The sequence below is a fragment of the Schistocerca gregaria genome, chromosome 3 (assembly GCF_023897955.1).
Source record: "Schistocerca gregaria isolate iqSchGreg1 chromosome 3, iqSchGreg1.2, whole genome shotgun sequence".
Classification (NCBI taxonomy): domain Eukaryota; kingdom Metazoa; phylum Arthropoda; class Insecta; order Orthoptera; family Acrididae; genus Schistocerca; species Schistocerca gregaria.
In genome coordinates this window covers 272,654,477-272,676,337 of record NC_064922.1, presented here as the reverse complement: position 1 = coordinate 272,676,337, position 21,861 = coordinate 272,654,477, and the positions used below count along the sequence as shown (strand labels likewise).

The window sequence follows — 21,861 nt, the reverse complement described above, 5'->3', positions numbered from 1 at the left end:
AGAATGGGTAGTGTCTCGAAAGGAGGATATAAGATGAACATCAATTAAAGTGAACCAAAGGTTATGGAAAGGAGCTGAATTAAATCAGGCAATGCTGAGGGAATTAGATTAGGAAATGAGACACTACAACTAATAGAAGAGTTTTGCTAGTTGGGCAGCTAAATAACTGATGATGGCCAAAGTAGAGAGGATATGAAATGAAGGCTCACAGTGTCAAGAAAAGCTTTTCTGAAGAAGAGAAATTTGTTAATATCTAATATCAATTTAAATGTTAGAAAGACTTTTCTGTAGGGATTTGTCTGTGATTCAACCTTGTGTGGAAGTGAAAAATGGGCAATAAACAGTTCAGACAAGAAGAGAATAGAAGCTTTTGAAATGTAGTGCTACTGAGGAATGCTGAAGATCAGATGGACAGATTGAATAACAAATGAGGAAGTACTGACTCAGTTTGGTGAAAAATAAATTTGTGGCACAACTTGACTAAAAGAAGGGTTTGATTGATAGGACAAATCGTGAAGCATAAGGGATTCATGTATTTTGCAGTGGATGGATGTGTAGAATGTAAACATTGTAGAGGATGACCAAGGACAGTAAGCAGGTTTAAACAGATGTATGGTGTGGTAGTTATGCAGAAAATAAAGGGACATGTACAGAGTGTACTAACTTGGAGAGGTGCAGCAAACCAGACCTCTAACTAAAGACCACAGGAGATGAAAAATAATTTATTTAGCTTGTGAACTGCATCCAAGATTTTGTGATAAAAGTACAAGGTGTAGATATAACATTCTTTGATTAGAGAAGTCAATTAGATATTAATATAAATGATAACATTGACTCCTAAACAGCATGAAGTATCCTGTAACTATGATGCTAAAAGAAGCATTTGGAAACTATTTTCAACTGTGTTGTTTTATGAATACCACATAGTCTATGGGCACATCCTCTGAAAAGATGAACTGATTCTAGTCCATCATGCAGATGGTAGATGGCAGTTGTGAACACTGTGTCCACTATATTCACTGGATCCTGCTCCAGCTGATTACACTTTATTTGATAATATGAAGGACACACAATGGAGTAAAATGTCAACTACAATGAAGAATTGCAGGCAGCTGTCAATGAGTGGATGTGTAGTACCCCAAAACAGTGGTTCCATAATGCAAAAATAAAGTTGCCAGCAATGTGACAGCTGTGTATTGGCATCACTGGGGAGTACATTGAGCTATCTCATGTTAATTAACAAATGATGTACAAAATTCTACTATTGTGAATCACTTCCAAATACCCCTCATACTGCATAAGGATCAACAAAAGCTCATCTTGTCAAATGGCAGCACATTGACTCACATTTGTGCACAGTGTAAAACCAAATACTGTCAACAAACTTTGGTTGACCTTTGGTTCCCTGTGGCTTATTGCTGAGTAATTCTTTAGTGTCGTACCATAATTACCCTTGTACCTGTATCACATAGCAAAAAGAAAGCTGTTTTCTGTAAAGAAAAATGTCCAGTGAAGCTAAGTACCAATCCCCCTAGCATTTCTGAGAGAGCAGCTATTCATCATGGTACATCACTGTACAGTCTGTTGTGATCATGGTGGTGAACATTTTGAATTGCTCATGTAAATAAACGGTTATATATATGAACAGCAACCACTATAAGGCAGTCTAAACAGTTTCTATACAAATGTGACACTATACATTATATACAATTTGCAGCTGCGTCTAAATACTGTCAGTGCAATACAGTCACATAAATAATTGAGATGAAAAAAAAAAGGCCAGAACAAGCCAGTTGAGACCAAGGACTCCTGTACTGAAACAAGCAGCCCTAAATTTACTCTGAAAGATACTCAGTAAAGTTCACATAAACCCTTTATTAACCCTGTGACATTTTATTTAAGTACCCTAATAGTTACTGTGAAATCGGATATAATTATCTACTAGCAAGATTGTTTTACATATCAGCTAATGTGATTGTTGGGTATGGTAGATTTCAAAACAGTCTTCTAAATGAGGAGCAACATCACACATTTTATATTGGTGTGCACTTTTGCTTCTTTTTCTTCTTGAGTAGCACTTAACACACCTTTTAATTATAATCTTTTTCTTATCAGTTGGAGATAAGTGCAGGGGGAAATGAGCTCATGGTTTTGCATGAAGTCTCATAGTGACAGTACTCATTGACAGTCATCTGTAAACAGAGTACTCGGGTAACTGCATTCTCTAGCAGTTGTTGTAAACCCTCCTTAGCACCACCATGAACTAATCTCTTCATGATGTTGCTTGTGTACTAAGATCAACTAACATGTGGTACACATGGCCTGTGCTTAATCTTATGATTTAAATGTATAGCAACTTCTTGTGAGTACAGTTTGTCACTTTATGAGATTGGGTGAATGGTGAAAACCTCATAATCTTTAAAAAATTACAGTTTCTGCATCTTTAAAAAGAGATGAAATGTTATGAGAGTAGCTCTTATAAAGAATTGGAGAAAATAATCTGTGATCTACTCATTCACAGTGAAACAGTGAATCGGAACAGTCTCCAAAATCTTATTACATGGGTGATTGCTTGCAGTGATACATTACATATGAGAAGTTTGGAAATTAATGAGGTTTATAAAAACAGACCACTGATTGAAGTAAAAATATATTCCACTGTGAGTTGTAAAGATCTGCAGTTATCACTCTTCTGATAATTCACCACACTGACCGAATTAAAAATATATTCAACCATGAGTTCTAAAGCTCTGCAGTTATCACTCTTTTGATAACTCACCTGTAGTGCCTGAGCACATCAAGACTAGTTTTATACACATTGAGACCAAACACTACATCTCAAATTAATGTCTAGCTGTACACATCATAAATCTGATTATATCACTTGAAGGGGGAGAAAAAGTACACAAAAATAAAGAGTCATAAGCAAAAGTTAGCATTATACCTGTACAACTGACCCTCTGTTATGCTTTAAAATTTTATGAGTATAACCTGCAGGTTCTTCTATCTCATGAGCCTCTCTCGTTGTTGTTGTTGTTGGTGGTGTAGCATTAATTCCAAAGACTGGTTTGATGCAGCTCTCCACTCTGCTCTCTCTTGTGCAAGCCTCATCATCTCAGAATGACTACTACAACTTACATCCTTTTGAACCTACACCCCATATTCATCTCTTGGTTCGCCATCTACAATGTTTACTTCCTTCTAATATAAATTAGTGATCCCATGATGTCTCAAGAATGAGATTGTTTACTGTCTATGTTTCACTTCCATACAAGGTTAAACCCCAGACAGAGACCTTCAAAAAAAACTTCCTAACTCTCAAATCTGTATTCGATGTTATCAAATTTCTCTTCTTTTAGAAACACTTTTCTTAACATTGCCATTCTACATTTCACATCTCTTCTATTTTGGCATTCATCAGTTATTTAACTGCCCCACTAGCAAAACTCATCTACTACTTATAGTGTTTCATTTCCAGATCTAATTCCCTTAGCATTGCCTAAGTTAATTTGAGTACATTCCATTACCATTGTTTTGCTTTTGTTAATGTTCATTTCACATTCTCCTTTCAAGATGTTGCCCATTGTGTGTTCAACTGCTCTTCCAAGTCCTTTTCTGAGAATTAAATGTCATGGGCAAACTTTGAAGTTTTTATTTCTTCTTCATGAACTTTAATACCTCCTCCAAATTCTTCTTTTGATTCCTATACAACTTTCTCAGTTTATAGATTGAATAACGTTGGGTATAGGCTACAACCCTGTCTCATTTCCTTATCAACCACTGCTTTCTTTTCATGCCCCTCAACTCTGCAATTGCCACCTGGTTTCTGTACAAGTTGTAAATAGCCTTTTGCTCCCTGTATTTTATCTCTTCTATCTTCAGAATTTCAAAGAGTGTATTCCAGTCAACATTATTCTGACTTTTTCTATAATATTGGCTTCTCCAAGTCTATAAATGTCGTAAATATAGGTTTGCATTTCCTTAACCTATCTTCTAAGAGAAGTCATAGGATCAGTATTTCCTCACATGTCCACACATTTCTCAGCAGTTCAAAGTGATCTTACTTGATGTTGGTTTCTACTAGTTTCATTTCCGTAACTAGTTTTTATTACTGTTTTGCAACCATGGCTTATTGAACCATAGTTCAATAATATTCACACCTGTCAGCATCTGCTTTCTATGTAATTCAAATTATTACATTCTTCTCGAAGTCTGCGAGTGTTTTGCCTGTCTTATATATCTTGCAGGGCAGGTGGAATAGTTTTTCTTTGGCTGGCTCTCCCAAGTATAGTGGTACTTCTGACAGAATGTCCTCTACTAGGAGGACCTTGTTTCAATTCTTGCCAAGTTCTTTGTAACATTTCCTCTGTGATAGTTGCAGTCGCATTAGTGATACGATGTCGCAGTGTAGGAATATTGTCCACTTTGGTCGCATACACCCTGTCCTTCATGAATCCCCACATGAAGAAAGCAAGCGGCATATGTCGGATGAACGTGGTGGCCAGGCAATGGGTCTGCCGTGTCCGAACCAAAGATTGGGAAATTTCCTAACCAGGAACTTGTGAACAGCTGTTGGCCAATGTGGTGGTGCTCCATCTTGAAAAATGATGTTGGGTTGCAAGTCTTGTATCTGAGGGTACACAAACTGCTCCAACATGTCCAGATACACTGGCCCATTCACTGTTTGTTCCACAAAGAAGAATGGTCCAACAATCCTGTTGTGCATTAGTCTGCACCAGACGTTTAGTTTAGGGCTGTCACGAATGTGTTCAGTGACAACATGCGAATTTTGATAACCCCAAATCTGAACATTATGCCTATTAATCCTTCCTGATAGATAAAAGGTTGCCTTATCTGAGAATAATCATCTTTCCAGGAAGTTGGCATCCATATCAACACACTACAGCACATCTGAAGCAAATTGTTGTTGGCGCGGATTGTCATTGGCCTTCAGATATTGCAGAATTTGCACTTTGTAAGCACACATACAAAGACATTGGTGAACTTCAGGATGCAATGTTGATCGAGGTCTGTCAAGTTGCCTAGATGCTTGATGAATGACTTACGTGGGCTTCTGAGAAATGTTTGTCTGATGTACTCCACTCTCTCTTCTGAAACTCCATAACTTGCACTGCCAGAATGTTTCAGAACACTTCCTGTTGCCAGAAACTTCCTATACCATTCCTTAATTATTTCTACTTGCGTGTGCTGCTGTGGAGCCTTCATTTTCACTTCATGTGACCATGCTGTTCTCTGGTAACGATACTTGGTGCTTCTGATATGGGAATATAAATTCTTTGAAATGCTCTACAATGTGGTGCATTTTTCATTGTCATTTCAGGGAGGTTTGAGTGGTACACCCTCTATATATCTACAAGATATTTATTCTTGACCCTTTCTTACTCGCCCCCTCCAACCCACTCCCCTTGTCGTCCTAATTATTTCCTCCTTGCGCTGTTCAGTTTCCCGTGCCCATCCTTGTCATTTTTCCTCCATCTAATCACCCAACTACTCCTCATCAGCACTCTCTACATCTCACCCTCTTACTTGTCACCCTGTCCCACATGATCGTCCCCTTCATCACCTCGTCTTTCCTCCTCCACATAATCATCCCCTTCCTCACCCAGCCTACCCCTCACCTTGTCACCCACCCTTTTTCCCACCTCATCACCCTCCCCCTGTTTGTCACCCCTCTTCTTGGTCACCCTCTTGCTCCTCACCACCCTCCCCCATGTAATCATCCTCTCCTTCACCTTGTCACCCTCCCATTTTCCAACTTCATCACTCTCACCCTCTTTGCTCCTCTCTCTCTCTCTCTCTCTCTCTCTCTCTCTCTCTCTCTCTCTCTCTCTCTCTCTCTCTCTGTCACATCCCACTCTTCACCACCCTCTCCTGCTTTGTCACCCTCCCCCCTCTTCTTCACCCCCCACCCCCCAATTCTTCAGTGTACCCCCTGCGTCGCCCTCACCAGCTCTTGCATATATTGATTTCTAAATTTTAAGTAAATTTATATGAGTGCTCCGATTTTTTACAATTCTGATCAAGGCAAATGGTGACAGAAAATTTGACTCAGTATCATACAAAATTATGCAGCTGCAGATGGTCTCTCATCCCCTTTCATGTACAAAACTATGCTCATATAATTTTTAGAATGCTCTGTGCGCATTCCAACATTACCCATTATCTACTTAATGAAATTTAGTTTTCCATCACTGATCACTCTCCAGCATACTATAACCTGCCTTTTCATATTCAAATGTGGATAAGTAGTGTATTATGTGGTGTCTCCTGCAGTACTGTGGTGTCTTATGAAGTCCTCACTTTAAAGATGCACAGAGGGGTGCATTCTTGCATTCCCCTGAACACTTGTTCTAAACTAGCATTTTTGCAATGTTTATACACACAGTTTATATCCTGATTAATAAGCAATTTGAATGACTCTGCTTTACACATGATTGTTATTTCTTGTCATATTTTAAAGTTTACTATTACATATTCTGAGAAGTTTCAAGAGGAGCTAAATATGGCCCTACTATTACTGCAACAATAAGTTCGTGTTAAGTTACTGTCAAACACGTATCTCTATGGGGTACTGTTATGTCACAGTAGAACAGGAGTTAAATTTTGTGTAATTTCCAGCCTCTTCCCTATATTAGGCCAGTTTTAACATTTTCAGTGTGCTGTTTCTGTGCTAGTCAGGTACATTTAGCCAGCCAAACTGCTGGTTCAAATGCTTTATTTTTTATCAAGGCTTTAACTAAGACACATTTTCCCTGATAGCTGTCACTATTGTTTTAATGTATTGAAAGGAAAGGCTTGAAAGGTTTTAAGCCCACTCGTTCAATAAGGTATTTTTTTTTTTTTTTTTTTTTTTTTTTTTTTTTTTTTTTTTTTTTTGTCTTACTAATAACTTCAATGTAGAGGGACCTAAACCAAAATCTAAAACCATCCTTCAGTGGGGTGGCTCCTCCACTATCTTATGATAAATCTTGTGTGCCATTCTCAGCCTAACATTTTGTAGTGAATTGAAAGGTTGCTGATATTTACCTTCAGACAGCATAATTCCTAGTATTGCCAGTACTAAGTGTTAAACTGGAAAACAGTTATTTTAGTGTATGAACTGTGTAGTTCTTGTTCATGACTGAAAAATGGGTCAGTTGGAGAAGTTTGGAAAGTTGGTACATCACTAATAATGTACATTGAGAGGCAATGCTAGGAATTCACCACATGAAGGTAAATATTGACCACTTTTTTTCTCGCTTTCTTTGAAATTTTAACAATTTTGTCAACTGAATTTTCCATTTGCTACATTGAAATAAACTCTCTCCACTTAGTTTAACAAAAGAGTGATATCCAAGCTGAATATGAATTTTCTCATTGTATATTTGTGAAGTATGGCGCAGTCCTCAAAATTAGGAGAATTGGCAGATATTCCATAGATAGTGTAATATATTGAAAAGTGTCTAGTTAATTTATTGCATTATCAACAAACATTTAAACATGTTTCAGGTAATCTTTATGTGCAAAACTGTGTATCTCTGCAGTTGTGAGTAATTTTGATAAATTAATATGATTTAGCTTTTCACTTGCTTTGTGGTGTAAACACTCTTTCTCTTCCGCTTGTAGGGAGCTGAGTAAACATCGGGTCCTAACAACTTCTGAATGTGAGACAATACTGGTGTTTCTTCAAAATGCTGCATCTATTATTTATTGTTAAAATCTGTGTAATAATTCTGTTAATCACGCACATTGTGAGAAAAGTAAAGCTTTAATGTTAGAGTTAAGGAAAAACAATATCAGTTAAAGAAATCTCTTGTAACTGTGTTATCTCTAAAATGGCTTTTATGAACACAATGATAATATGATACTCTATCATAAAATAGCCTTCTGCACTGATATGCCTACTTATGATGAATCTCTGGGACAAAAATGAGGAATATATGTACTTAATGAACTTACCTTAATTTTAAGGATGCACAGTTGTTAGTCATAAGAGAGCCTGTAGGTATGCTATTATTTGACACATTCATTTCTGAAATTATATCATTATTATTCATTTACCATTTTATAGAAGTTCATAGATTATCAAAAGTATGAAAGGGTTTTTCTATTTTTTTCTACTATTACTATGGTAAAGCCCCAGAAGTAGTGCTTAGTACATAATAGTGCTTAAGCAAAGCACTGTCTCATTAGTTAATATCTGTGTCAAACATTCTGTAAATAATTGTCTAAATTTTGTTTTAAAGCAAAAATGTACCTGATACATTCATTTTCTTAAGGGTTCCAAATTAATAAGCATTTTCTGCTTTCATTACAAAACATTGTTGCATAAGATGCTCACTTTGTCTTCCTTGTGCTCCAGTTTCAAACAATCGCAAATTAATGTATCTAGTTTTGTAAAATGTTCTGTGTTGAGTGATTTTAATTTCAGGTTCCTAGTTTCATTCTGTAGGTGCAGTATTGCAATGATCATTTTGATGAAATGAACTCTCATTTATTATGTAGCATGCTTATGTGAACATTGATTTCCAATATTGCAGTAAAATTTCTGTGCACTATTAAAATAAACTGTGTTATGAGACTGGAGAAATCATTGTTTATATATGAAAAATATATAAATATTTAGTGAGAAAAGAATATATATATATATATATATATATATATATATATATATGTTATGGTGCATAGATATGATTCTGAAACCAGTGGCCATTTCATTCTGTGTCTTTACTTTTTTACCAGAGGTTCTGCACTCAGGACAAATTTTAAAGAAAAGAAACTGTTTATATATACTTGTGCTGATAAAATAAATTGTTGATATTGTATTTTAAAAAGTTCTTTTATCTTTTTTACAATGACCTTAATAACAACACAGACCGAAAACACCTGTTTAAATTTTAACACAAGGATGTAACTGTCATGTCCTTTCAGTTGTTATATGTGAGCATAATAAAACAGGCAAAAATGCCATTATTCTGAAAGAAGTTGTTACTTCATCAGTTATGCTAAGCAGCTGCTGATTATCTAAAAGGAAACAAGGAAGATAAGTGTTTAATGTTCCACTGAATGAATTTTCTGCTGTTGCTTGGTTGTATAAAGACACAGTGGTAATAATTAGTATACTGAAGGGTGAAGAGGGAAGCAGGTGACTATTTCAAAGTGAATTGTTTGTTGTGAAAAGAGAATCAGCATGACATGATTAATTGATTATGTAGCAGATGTTAGTTTTTAATTACATATTTCAGCCTTGAGTCACACAAGTGGTATCATTACTAACTTTAACTTATTACCAAATTACATAGTTGTGCATCAACTGAAGAGCCCCTGAGTGATTGTGTAACATTTCAAATCATCCTATGATGACTTGATAATAAGCTGAAACTTGCATGACCTGAAACTGAAATAAATAAATAAATAAATTACAATAAGAAAACTAGAAGGTCCTTGTATTTCCCTAAGGTCAGTCTGTGGCCATAGTGGTGGCTGCTGAAAGTGAATAATGTTGAGGTGGGTGCTCAATAGAATGGAATGTGTTCTTGGTGATGGCTGTAACTAAGTACTGGCATGCACCACTGGTTATATGGCTGTTAATAGCATCTGTCTTTGTGCAGTTTCCAGAGTTTCACATCAGTGTGGAATTCAGTTAATGTTTTCAACCTAGCAAAGATGAAATATGAAGAACATCGTATGTAGCTGATATCACATCCTTCTCCTGAAGGCCTCAATAAGTGTTATTTATAAGGTAATTTCTTGGACATTCATTCCCATGATGTCAACATTTTGGTAGAAATAATGAAAACATTAGGAAAAAAAACAGAAAATAACTTAGGCAATTCCATGAATTGTAGTGCAAACAATGATTGTTATGCTAATTAAAGGCCAGAACAAATATAGAGTACCTTAAGCAAAAAGAAAACATATACAGTATAAGTTTTCAGTGAGACAGAAAAGGTGATAAATTTTTAAGTTAAATGAAGGAGGACAAAAATGCTTAAAATTAAGCAGTGTGCAAGGCTGGTTTCATTTTGTAAAATCAGGACATGAACTGTATAAATAGAAGAAAGATTTGCACAAGGAATGAAATACAGATTTAAAACTGCTCTTGAGAGTCAGTGTACATAATGGAGATCTGTGAGTCTGGGCACTCTGAATTACTTGTGAGATGAACATTACTTATTTCCAGGCTTCTTTGACTTGGTTAAACAGATTCAGGAAATTATAAAGAAACCAAGTCACAAAATTATGAAGTTTACCACAAGTAAACTTGTATAGGAGTTGTCATTAATAAGCAATACTATAGAGAAATTTGTAGCTGACATGAAGAAGGAACTCCTTGTTATCCCCTAAAAGTTGTGTATAAAGACAATGAGTCAGGTTTTGTGCAAACCACCCTTCATCATTTCAGGCAAAAAGAAAGACAGAGTCCCTTGTGCAATTGATGAATGCTGTAATACATTCATATACAAAAATGCCAGTGATAAGTATCTGTGAATTATTGTTTTCACAGCTTCATCTCTGTCTTCAGGAACATCAAGGCAAATTAGGACCAAACATTTAAAACAAAAAGGACTCTCTACTTGGAAATACCTTGTAATTGACATAGCAAAATATGGAAAAATGGGAGAGAGTAATTTTCAGTGCTACATCTGAAACATCTTCTTACCATTAATAGAAAATGATTCATTGTTTTTGTTGGACTCTTGACCGGCACATAACAACCATCCCTGTCTTTATGAGGACTGAAAAACTTTTAATATAACTCAGTAATTAACTTTCCATGTGTGGACAGACAGTAGGACACTAATTGATAATGTTTTCTTTGATGAAGCTTAAAGTAAGAAAATAACTGTTTACCCAATAACAAATGGTCCCTCTGATAATGATGCACGGTTAGCTAGGATAAACAACACAGCACCTTACACTATGGATAATCCGCAATGGAAATCAGTTAGAATAATTAATGACTCCATGACAAATGTTTTTAAGAATACTTTACAGAAGATGTAGTTTATAGTGAAGCAAATGCTAACATGGGATTGAATCTATTCCATGATATCCTCATATTATTATTTGAAAATAGCTTTCGGCATAAGCTAAACTGAAAGGACACTACACGGCGATGTGAAAAACCATGGATCTGTAGAGGGATTAACGTATCTTGTTAAAGGAAAGGGGGAATGTATCTTTTGGAAAGATGGCAAGTACAAGTAGGGATTCTGCAGTAGTTGCACACTGCAAAAACTACTCAAAATTACTAATAAAAGATATTACAAAATCAAAGAACATGCACATAATGTCAGAAATAAGTACTTGCAACAGCAGACTTAAGGCTATGCAAAATTTAGTGAAATGAGAGACAGGACAGCCAGCCACACAAAAACATATCATCACTATTGAACAAAATGGAAGGTCTGTAAACGATGAGTAGCAAATGCATTTAATAAGCATCTCTTTAAATATAGTAGAAGACATAGGGACAACAACTGTTCAAGAGCAAAATCACAGCAGTATGTTGCAAATGTAATGTTATGTCTAACCAAAAGAATGCAGGAAGTTGTACTAAGTAATTCAAGCAAAATCATCCATGGACTTAATCCTGACTGGGGTGAAACCACATAGGGGGTTCCCCAAGGTTCAATCTTAGGTCCACTACTGTTCCTCATGTATGTAAACAATCTTCCATCTAGTATACAAGAAGCAGAATTAACTCTTTTAGCAGATAACATTAGTATTGTAATCAATCCAAGCATACGTACAGAAACAGAAGAAATGGTAAACAAAGTTTTTAAAAGTATCATTTAATGGTTTTCTGTGAATGGTCTCACCCTCAATTTTAAAAAGACACAACATATTCTGTTCTGCACATTTAGAGGTACTACATTGATGGTAAGCATAACCCATGGTGAGGAAATAATAAATATGGTGGAAACTTAAAAATTTTTTGGTATCCCTAGTGATGAGAATTTAAATTGAAAAAACACATTTTGGTACTCTTAAAACAACTTACTTCCGCCACATTTGTGCTTACAATCATTGAAACTCTTGGGCAGAAACAAATCAGTAAGTTGATTTATTTTGCATATTTTCATTCAATAATGTCATATGGAATAATGTTCTGGGAAAAATCATCTCTAAAAAAGAACATCCTCATTGTGCATAAACGTGTTGTAAGAATAATATGTGGTGCTTGCCCATGATCACCTTATAGACATCTGTTTAAGGAGTTGGGCATTCTGAGTACTGCTTCAAAGTATATTTATTCCCTCGTGAAGTTCGTTGTAAGTAATCCATTACTGTTCAGAAGGAACAATGAGGTACATAATTACAACACCAGAAGGAAGAAAATGACATTCATTAGTCCATGTTAAGGTTGTCTGTAGCACAAAGAGGAGTCATAATGCTGTAACAAAAATTTTTGATCACTTACCCAGTGATATAAACTAAGAAACTTTCTCCTTGACAACTCCTATTCCTTAGAAGTATTTCCATTACTGTAATGCGAAAAGGTGATGGGTAGGAATTACTAACTCACATCTGTATATCTTTTTTTCTAACCTCAGAATAGAACTGTAGGTACAAATTAATTTGCTCTGTGAAATTAAGTGCATTTTACGTGACTCGTTGGTCATCATTGTAATCTATCTTGCAAAATGATCCATGGAACATGTGACTGACTGACTGACAGACTATCTCAGATTCCACCCGGGACCACTAATGTGACTCTGCATCTCTATAAAAGATTTTTTCCATTGTGTAAAGTGTTTTTCAGAAAATTTCTGGCCAATATAATGTCCAGTAGCTCTTTGTCATTTCAGCTTTATTAGCAGAACAGGATTGTTGAACTCCAGTTCAGTTTCTGCACTGTCAGTTTGCATCAGCACATTTTATGTACTTGATCAAGTATGCCTGGTATACTGAACAGTGGTGTTTCCCTTCCTGTCCTTCTGCATCTACCTAAACAGCCACACCATCAGCCACCACTCCTCCCATACAAACCAAGCTTGGCCAACCTCCTTAACACCCCACAGCTTTCACCACTGCTTCCCAGACCAAGAATAACCCATAATCCCAAGAACCAGTCACAACAGTACAGTGTCCTTCACCTCCCATCTAAAGCACTCTCCCCTCTTGAATCATCTGTATTATCTAAGGGTCTCATTTTTAGCCCTAGACCTGCATTTCATCATGCTGCTTTGGTCAAGGAACTACTTTCCTTCATGTGTAATGTCAACTGGAAATATCACTTTGCAACCCAAGTCCAAAACCTTCCCAACAGCAAACCTGGTATTGAACCCTGCCTTGAAGAATTCTGATCGTGATCCCAACTTGATCTACCACCAATACCTAGAAATCATCTCTTACAAGCCTTTCAAAAATTCCTCACATTCAGCATAGCTTCATAACCTATCCTCAGGTCCCTACAGCATGCCCCTAACCATCCTCTGCAGAACTCCGAACTCTACATTCCCTAAAAACTGATGACTCCATCATTATCCTCCCAGCAGACAAAGAATCTATGTGGTGCGTGGCCAACAGGACTGTATTAGTGGAGGTCTACACCAACTGTCCAACACCTCTACATACAGCATCTGCCATTAAGATCCCATCCTGATTCAAATTTACCTGCTGTCCTTCCTTAAAACGTCAGGCCCCTCACAAGGACTAACACTTCAAACCCACAGAATTTCTTACCCGTACCTAAACTAGTCATCCACAAATTTTATCTTCTTCCTAAGATTCACAAACCCAATCATCCTGGCCGCACTATAGTTGCTGGTTTCATAGCATCCACCAGACATACATCTGCCTTAGTTGATCAACAACTGCAACCCATAGTACAAGGACTCCCCTCTTACATCAAAGATACCAACCATTTCCTAGATCATCTGATATCCATGCCCGTCCCACTCCCGCCACACATCTTGCTTGTCACCATTGATGCCACCTCCCTCTATACCAACATCCCCCATGTACATGGTCTGTCTGCTGCTGAATATTTCCTGTCAGTGCCCACCTAATTCCAAACCTATGACATCCTTCCTACTAACCTTAATCAACTTTATGCTTACCAACAATTACTTCACCTTTGAGGGGCAGACATACAAACAGATCAGGAGAACAGCCATGGGAACCAGGATGGCTCCTTCCTATGTCAACCTTTTCATGGGCCACTTGGAGGGGGCTTTTCTGGGCTCCTTAAGTCTTCACCCCCTGGTTTGGTTTAGATATAAGAGGAATTCAAAAAGAAACGAGCCGGAGGCATAATTACAGAAACCAGTACCTGTATATTAGAAATATTGACCCTGGCTGTTGAGCCACTTGTCCCACCATTACACAAGGTAGTGAATGGCTGTCTTATAAAATTCCCAGGGCTGCAATGTTAACCAGTTCTGCACATACAGCTGGATGTTGTCATCCGAGGAAGTTCAGGACAGGTTATGCTGATGTTCTTCTTTGACCAAGATGGCTCCCTTTTGATTCACTTCCTGCAGCATGGGACAACAGTGAATGCCCAGAGTTACTCACAAACCTTGACCAAACTTGACTCGCAAACCTTTGCCAAGTGCAGCTCCGGGCATTTTATGAGACAGCCATTCATCACATTGTGTCACAGTGGGACAAGTGTCTCAACAGCCAACGTCAATACTTCTTACATACAGCTGGTTCTGTAATTATGCCTCCAGCTCCTTTCTTTTTGAACATCCCTTGTACATTAATAACATCTTCACTATATGGACTCATGGTGAGGCTGACCTGCTAAAATGCTTGAAATCTCTGAATACCTTCTCCCAATTAAACTTCACATGGTCCTATTCAGAGTCCTGTGCCACTTTCCTTGATGTTGATCTCGTCCTTGCCAAAGGCCAGCTACACACTTCTGTCCACAGTAAACCTACCAACAAACAATAGTACTTATATTTTTAATGTTGCCATCCTCTATATGTCAAATTTCACTCACTGTGAATTGGACCTTGTGTAATCTTGCAAAGTGTTCTGCTGAGAGAAAATATTTAAATTCTGATATGCAGTTCATCACCATCTTCAGTTATTATGGAAACGTGCTGAAAATGTAAGCTGTACAGGACGCACAATTTTTTGTATGAAAGATGATGACATGCTCCATACACACAGATTATTTTTCCTAGTTATTTGTCTGTTTCAGGCAAATGCATCTTATCTCCCAAAAATCTCATGTATTGAATATCAGTGCATGAATCTCTAGTTTACGGAATAGTTGCATACATGATTTCAATGAATCAACAACATATACCATCTGGGCATCCTGTGGCCTAAAATTATTATTTCTGTATGACTGAAGTCTCCCAAAAATATTAACCTCACATGACAGGAATAAAGGTAAGCAATGAAAATCAGCGTAAATTTACAACTGTTGCTGACATTGGTAACATTATCAGCAAAGTGTAGTTGCATTTCACTTCTACAACAGGTCATAAAACTGTGCTTTCCACAATAGCTCTTTATCTGCAAAATTTTATGTCTTTCTTTTCATTTTTCTTACTGCCACAGCAACAAAGTACAATGTCACTCATAAAATTACATGCATGTAGTATTTGTTGTACTACTCAGCCTGTCAGCCGTTAACCAGGAATTGAGTCCCTTCAGTACATTACTTAGTTTATTGCTCAGTCCACAACATGAATCAGATGCAAGTTTATTTCCTGTCAAGTAACTGTATAAAGCCACTTTTTGCTTCCTTCCACATTATTAAGATGAAATAAACTGTGTGGTTTCCACTAATTTCACACTGATTTGTCTATGAGTGTGGTATGAGGCAGAAATTGAGTGAGGTGGCGCAGTAGTTAGCACACTGTACTCGTATTAGGAAGGATGTCTGTTCAAACCCATGTCCAGCTATCTGATTTATGTTTTCCATGATTTCCCTGTATTGCTCCATGCAAATGCTGGGATGGCTCCTTTGAAAGGGCACGGCCAGTTCTCTTCCCTATCCTTGACACAGTCTTAGCCTGTGCTCCATCCCTGATGAACTCAATGTCAACGGGATGTTAGACCAACTCTTCCATCCTTTGTTATACAGCCAGAAGACTTTGTTAAGGCATTAAGAGATCCTTCTTAATGCAAGAAAAGGAACAAATTTCTTTGATCACTGATAAGTCATTCATGTGTGTCTTTTGTTAAGTTATGATTAATTAAATAATCATTAATTCTACATTCTCTCTCCCCTCTACATCTGCCCCATCCCCATTCTTTCTCTCTGTCTTTTTACTAACTTTAAGAGGGTAAGGGGTGAAGATAATAATGATCTTGGGTTATAGTTGTCAACTTCACTTGCTTCTTTTTTTCTGTGAGGACACTGAAACAGGGTTTATGGCATACAAAACTTGACCATCCTACTTGATGTGTAATCATGGCCATATGAGTCAAAACATTGCTGTGATTCAATAATTGCTTCAGAACTTCCTGTTTGTCTCAAGAAGACAAATTCATTCTTTTCTTTAAATTATATCTATTTTGTAAGAAATCTGCTAATGAACCTGACAGAGAGAGGAGTAGTGATTCAGTATACAAAGATCTGACAATAAAATAATCACTGAAGAGTGTGAATATTTCTGTTACTTCACTGTCGTTTTTATTTTCTCTTTTCAGTGACTTGATATCTGTCTGTCTTTCACTTCCCTGGTGCTGATCTCAGTATGCCGCCTTGATTTTATATCCTATGACTACAGATCATACTTTTTGCCCTTGTTTGTACCTCAGCAGTACTATCTACAATGTTTCAGACAGGTTTTGTTGCCTTGTAATATTTCGTGCAAATCCCACTTTCCTCTGCATGTGGTCTTATGTCTTTTGAGATTTTGGCTGGATGGTTTACTGTTAACACTTTCATAAACTGCATCAGTGACTCCGCTGCAAGTGGTTTAACAGCTAAATTTAATTTGTATCAATTTACTCTTGCTCTGTGTACTTACACTATCTTTCAGTGACAAGATTAGGGTCTCATGAATTAATAACACATATTTTACTATGCATTTTTCTGCTAATAAAACATCTATTATATGGAGTCCATTCAACAAAAGTAATGTTTGCATGAATTGATAGTTGACACGGAGCCAAAGATTAAGTTAAATCACAATTACTACAAAGGTACAAAAATAATTTCTCAATTAGGTTCCAGACTGTTAACAATTTTACAGGAACAGAAATTAAATAATTGCAGCAATTTGTGTAGAAATCTAACTACAGTTATAAACTAATAACATTGTTGGATGGATGGAATTCACATGCTGTTTCACTAAGAAAAATTACTCACTTTAAATAAAACTCTGTGCCCTACTGCTGGAATATGCCAGTTGACATTAAGTCAAAATTAGTATTTTATTATTTCATTACACATACATACAAACATAAACCATTCTTTTAATGTGCAGGAGGCTCATCACTGTAAGTAATATAATTAAAAAACACACACACAGTGTCAAAAAACCTGTGTTAATCTTAATTTGCAACCCCCGATACAGGTTTATCATATTACTCTACAAAGATAGCTCTATCAACATCCTGCAACTGAACACTGTTGCATAAGGATTATATATAATTTTCTTTCCAGCAAATCTATTTCCACACTGTGCAACTTATTACAAATTTTTGCAACCATGTACTGTGGAGTGTGGGGATAGAGTTATAATGTAAGAGAAAGAAAATGAAAGTTTCAAAGTTATAGTGGCATACACATGTTCAAAGTGGTTTCCTGTAAATAATACTGAACTTTTTTAAATATATGATTGCAGTGGTCTACTCTGGTTATGACATTGAGTGGTGATGTAAAGTTTGCACAGGAGCTACAATTTCCTATTATTCATTTGCTCACCTTTCGTGTTTCCTCACACTCATCAATATCTCTTGGTTGGACATTGTCTCTCAAAATGCTGCAGTTATTACTGGAAGTTAAGAGTACAATCTAATATTCAGATTCTCGAAATCAATGCAATGCTTCTCAGAAACAATGTGTCATATATTGTACTCTCATTTAAAATGCCTTTGTATAAAAAAATTTGCTCATTATTTGGTATATCGTAAATACATTAATATGGATTATGCCCAAAACTGCGTATTCAAGCTAACACAGATTCCAGAGAATATTACAGATAACGTTTTCGCCGTTATTCCTGTGATGTCGTTGTGAGTGTCATGGCCATTCTTCCTCCATGGCTTCCATCATATCTCCAAGCCAGGACGTGACAACACAGAATGAACCATCGAACCAGCTGCTACTGCAAATGTAGTAAGATTGCTTTTGTCATCTCAGCTTGCATATATATTGCATCCATCCACTCTAGAATACATGCATGTAAAGAAAACAAACTTCTGAACAGCAGGCAGGCTATACCAGTTCAATACTAAAATAAAGTTTTTGTGGTTGTGATCAGCATTCATCAGTTCAGTAGATGCTTGTGAAATACATCACTCTGCCAAAGTGGACTGTTACACTACAGATTTCTCCCCTTAGGCAAATAATGCTGTCACTATTGTAAAAAAATATGAAAAATATGTCACTTTGATAAGCCTCTTTACAACTTTACTGGGTAGTCATTCTCTTACTATGATTATGAATCATTGGATGGCAAAAATTTATTACCAGTATGTATCATTAAACAGTTTTAAATATCTCTTTATTTTATATGCATTACTGCAACCGTTCAGTCTAATTGTTCATATTTCATTTAACCACTTATACGTTTTGCAGAACTCAGGCTTAGCTGGCTGTACTCATCACACTTTTGGAAATCACTGGGTATGTGCTACACCTCTGGTAAACCTGTGAATACAAGTATTGATAAACAGATATGAGAAAGGTTCAGTGATGGAAGCTATTGATTATGGAAAAGAGGAAGTATAACCGTGGTACACCAGATGGAGAAAAAGGAAAGACAACTGCCCCCACCCTCAACAAAAAAAATATAAAATAAAATAAAATAAAAAAATAAAAATAAAAAAAAAAAAAATTAGAAAACCTCCCCCTCCCACTCTGAGAGATTTTTCACCAATGGGCCAGCGGATGGAGATCTTCGCCAGTTCTACAGAATGAACGCCATCAGCTACTCCTCACCAGAAACTAAAAAGTGATTCTAACACCTTGCTATTGACATCTATTAGAGACAGCGTGTTCACCTTTCCATCACAAAACCCAACACTCAAACTAATTCCATGGACAATTAACCAAACCTCTTATAAAAATTCCTATAAACCCATCCATGTCACAAATAATCTCTAATAATAAAAAAGATATAAATTACTCTGATACAGACCTTAGGCAAAATAATTTCCCACTTCCCCTAGGAGGAATATATGAAACACCACAAAGCCTACAAGGCTATAATGGCATATTGTCCTTAGTAAGTTGTTATAGGAAGCACAATCTCCATTGTTATGAGATTTATGATGGTTTCCTCATTAGAGCTTTATGAGCTGCATTAGAGCATATATAGCTAAGGAATACTTTTAGTATTTATGAGACTGCCACCAAACCACAGGAGTCACCTGCTTTGGACAATTAATCACTCTTTGTTGTCATGCATTTCGGTTATCAATTATCTATTGTTCCAATGCTTAAGAATAGTAAAAAACTCAGATACTTGCATGTTCATTAGGCCATCTTCGAGATAGGATATAAAACAGATGAACAAACTCAGGTAAGTTCATCTACTTTGCTATTTTGGAGGAACCTCGAAACTAATGGCACATACTTCCTTAGTAACGTCACGATACACCTCTTTCCACAGAAATACTACCTCTACACAATCATTTAAGTCTCCACAGCAGTAGTGTCCCCATTTATGTATCCTCCTTTCTCTCCATCAGGTACACACCATCCTCTTCCTCTAGGTTCACCTACCCTTTCCAACACACCATACATACATACACACATACATACAGACTATGGTACAATGTCCTGTTAATATCACCTACAACTCTTTCTTCTCCTTCTATATGTACACCGAGGTAACATACTCCGATACTGGCCTAGGATAGGGTCTATTAAGAAAACAGCCTTTGAATGTGGAATGACTATAATTTTTTATGAATGATGGAGAAACTTGCTCATGTCTTTCTTTAATTGTGAACTGGATGAAAAGCTTTTACTCATACCATGTCATTCAGTTTTAATTTGGGTTACTTGCTTTAAAATCATGTTTTTCCACTTGACATTGTGCCTGTTGTTTTAAATGCCTCCAATCTTTTCTTGTAAATCACTATTAATTATCTGCTTTATATTTTACAAAACCAGTAAAAATTTTACAGTAAAATAAATCCCTTCCCCCTTATAAACTATTTAACAGTAATTGACTTACAAGTAGCTGAAATTAAATTTAGAACTTGATGATATCACCATATCTGTTTAGGTTGTCAGTTTTAAGGGCAGGAGATACTAGTTCTGCTGTTAACTTACTCAAAGTCAGGATTGGATATTTTCTAATGTACATCTGGATAAAAGTCCTATCTCAAGATCACAAATTTGCAATGGACACTGTAGCAACATTCGATTAGTGATTTACATAGCCAACAAAGATTTTTACTTTAGGATTTTTTATTTAACTAGGCTGACTGAGCTCTAGAAAGTGTGATGATGTGCAATGAGTGACACACACTAAACAATTTATGATCTGAAGGTGGCTAAATAATGAGCTGAAACGAGTAATCATAAAAGAAAATTTGTGATTTTGATATAGGATTTTTATCCATACATGTTTTAAATCAACAGATTGCATATTCTCTCCCTTGCCCTCCCCCCCCCCCCCCCCCCTCCCAATTGACAATATCAAAGAATAATATTTCCTTATGCCATCTCCAGTATCTAATCCTTTGGCTTCACCAGTCACATCCTTGTTTACTGTGAGGTACACTCCACAGGAACGTACTAAATCCGCACATATCAGGGGTATGGACAAACTTTTAAGTCTCTGTCCACAACAATTCTGTTAAACACTCCATTACTTTTTAATGTGTACAATACATCTACATCACTTAGAATGCCTTACTCCTCACTTGCCTTTCTGCCAAGAACTGGCTCTCTAATGCTAATAACAATAGACTTACTAGCTTATGTAATATATATTCATAACTGTTTGGCTGAACACTTGTTCAGGCACAACTATCTGCCATAAGCATGCTTAAAACTAACATGCATCTCAGTATATCCACTATGAACTATGACTGACCTTATCCATGATGTGTGCAAAACTTAAATATTCATGCAAGTATTGATTCGAGTTGAAATTTTTCTCATACTCCGGCTTATGATCATCATACATATTGATACCCCACTGGAACACAGAAATTCATTTCTAGCTATGTTGATATTATCACAAACTCTTTCTTTACATCCCCATTAACTTTACCCATATCTTGTACAACTTTAAGTAATTTAACCCCTTAGTTATTTTATTTATACTTAGTTTCAGTAATTTCTTCTCCAATCTGTTTCTGCATTAGAAAGAAGTGTACTAACAGATGAGTCAATCTTTTCTTGTACTTAATGATCAATTAAATCAACTACATACTTCTCCAAGCTAACATATGTAGAGCCTGAAATAGCAGCCACAACTGCGTTTGCTTTGCTCCAATGGTCCTAACCCTACTTTTGTGCTGAGCTTTGATCATGCTCTACATTAAACTTCTGCTCAGTGAATGCTTTTAATTGTTTTAAATCCTTGTCCATATCTCTAATTGTTTATTCCCTTCATTACAAACTAACACACACTATAACTACCCCAAAATTCTCTGTTTAGGTGCAAAGTGTCATTTGCAGCTGTGATATTTTACTGTGAAACTCTTGTCTTACCTGACAAGATTCATTGATGTGTTGCTTGAGTGTGGTATTTG

General features: G+C 36.4%; 1 protein-coding gene across 1 annotated transcript in view; it reads left to right on the top strand.

Moving 5' to 3' along the window:
• Nucleotides 1–9,271, top strand: part of LOC126354662 (FAD synthase-like) — an 81,211-nt gene extending 71,940 nt beyond the window's left edge. The window contains exon 6 of the mRNA XM_050004442.1: nucleotides 7,627–9,271. The gene's annotated coding sequence lies outside the window, so the exon portion shown is untranslated. The remainder of the gene's footprint in view (nucleotides 1–7,626) is intronic.
• Nucleotides 9,272–21,861: the final 12,590 nt, after the last annotated feature.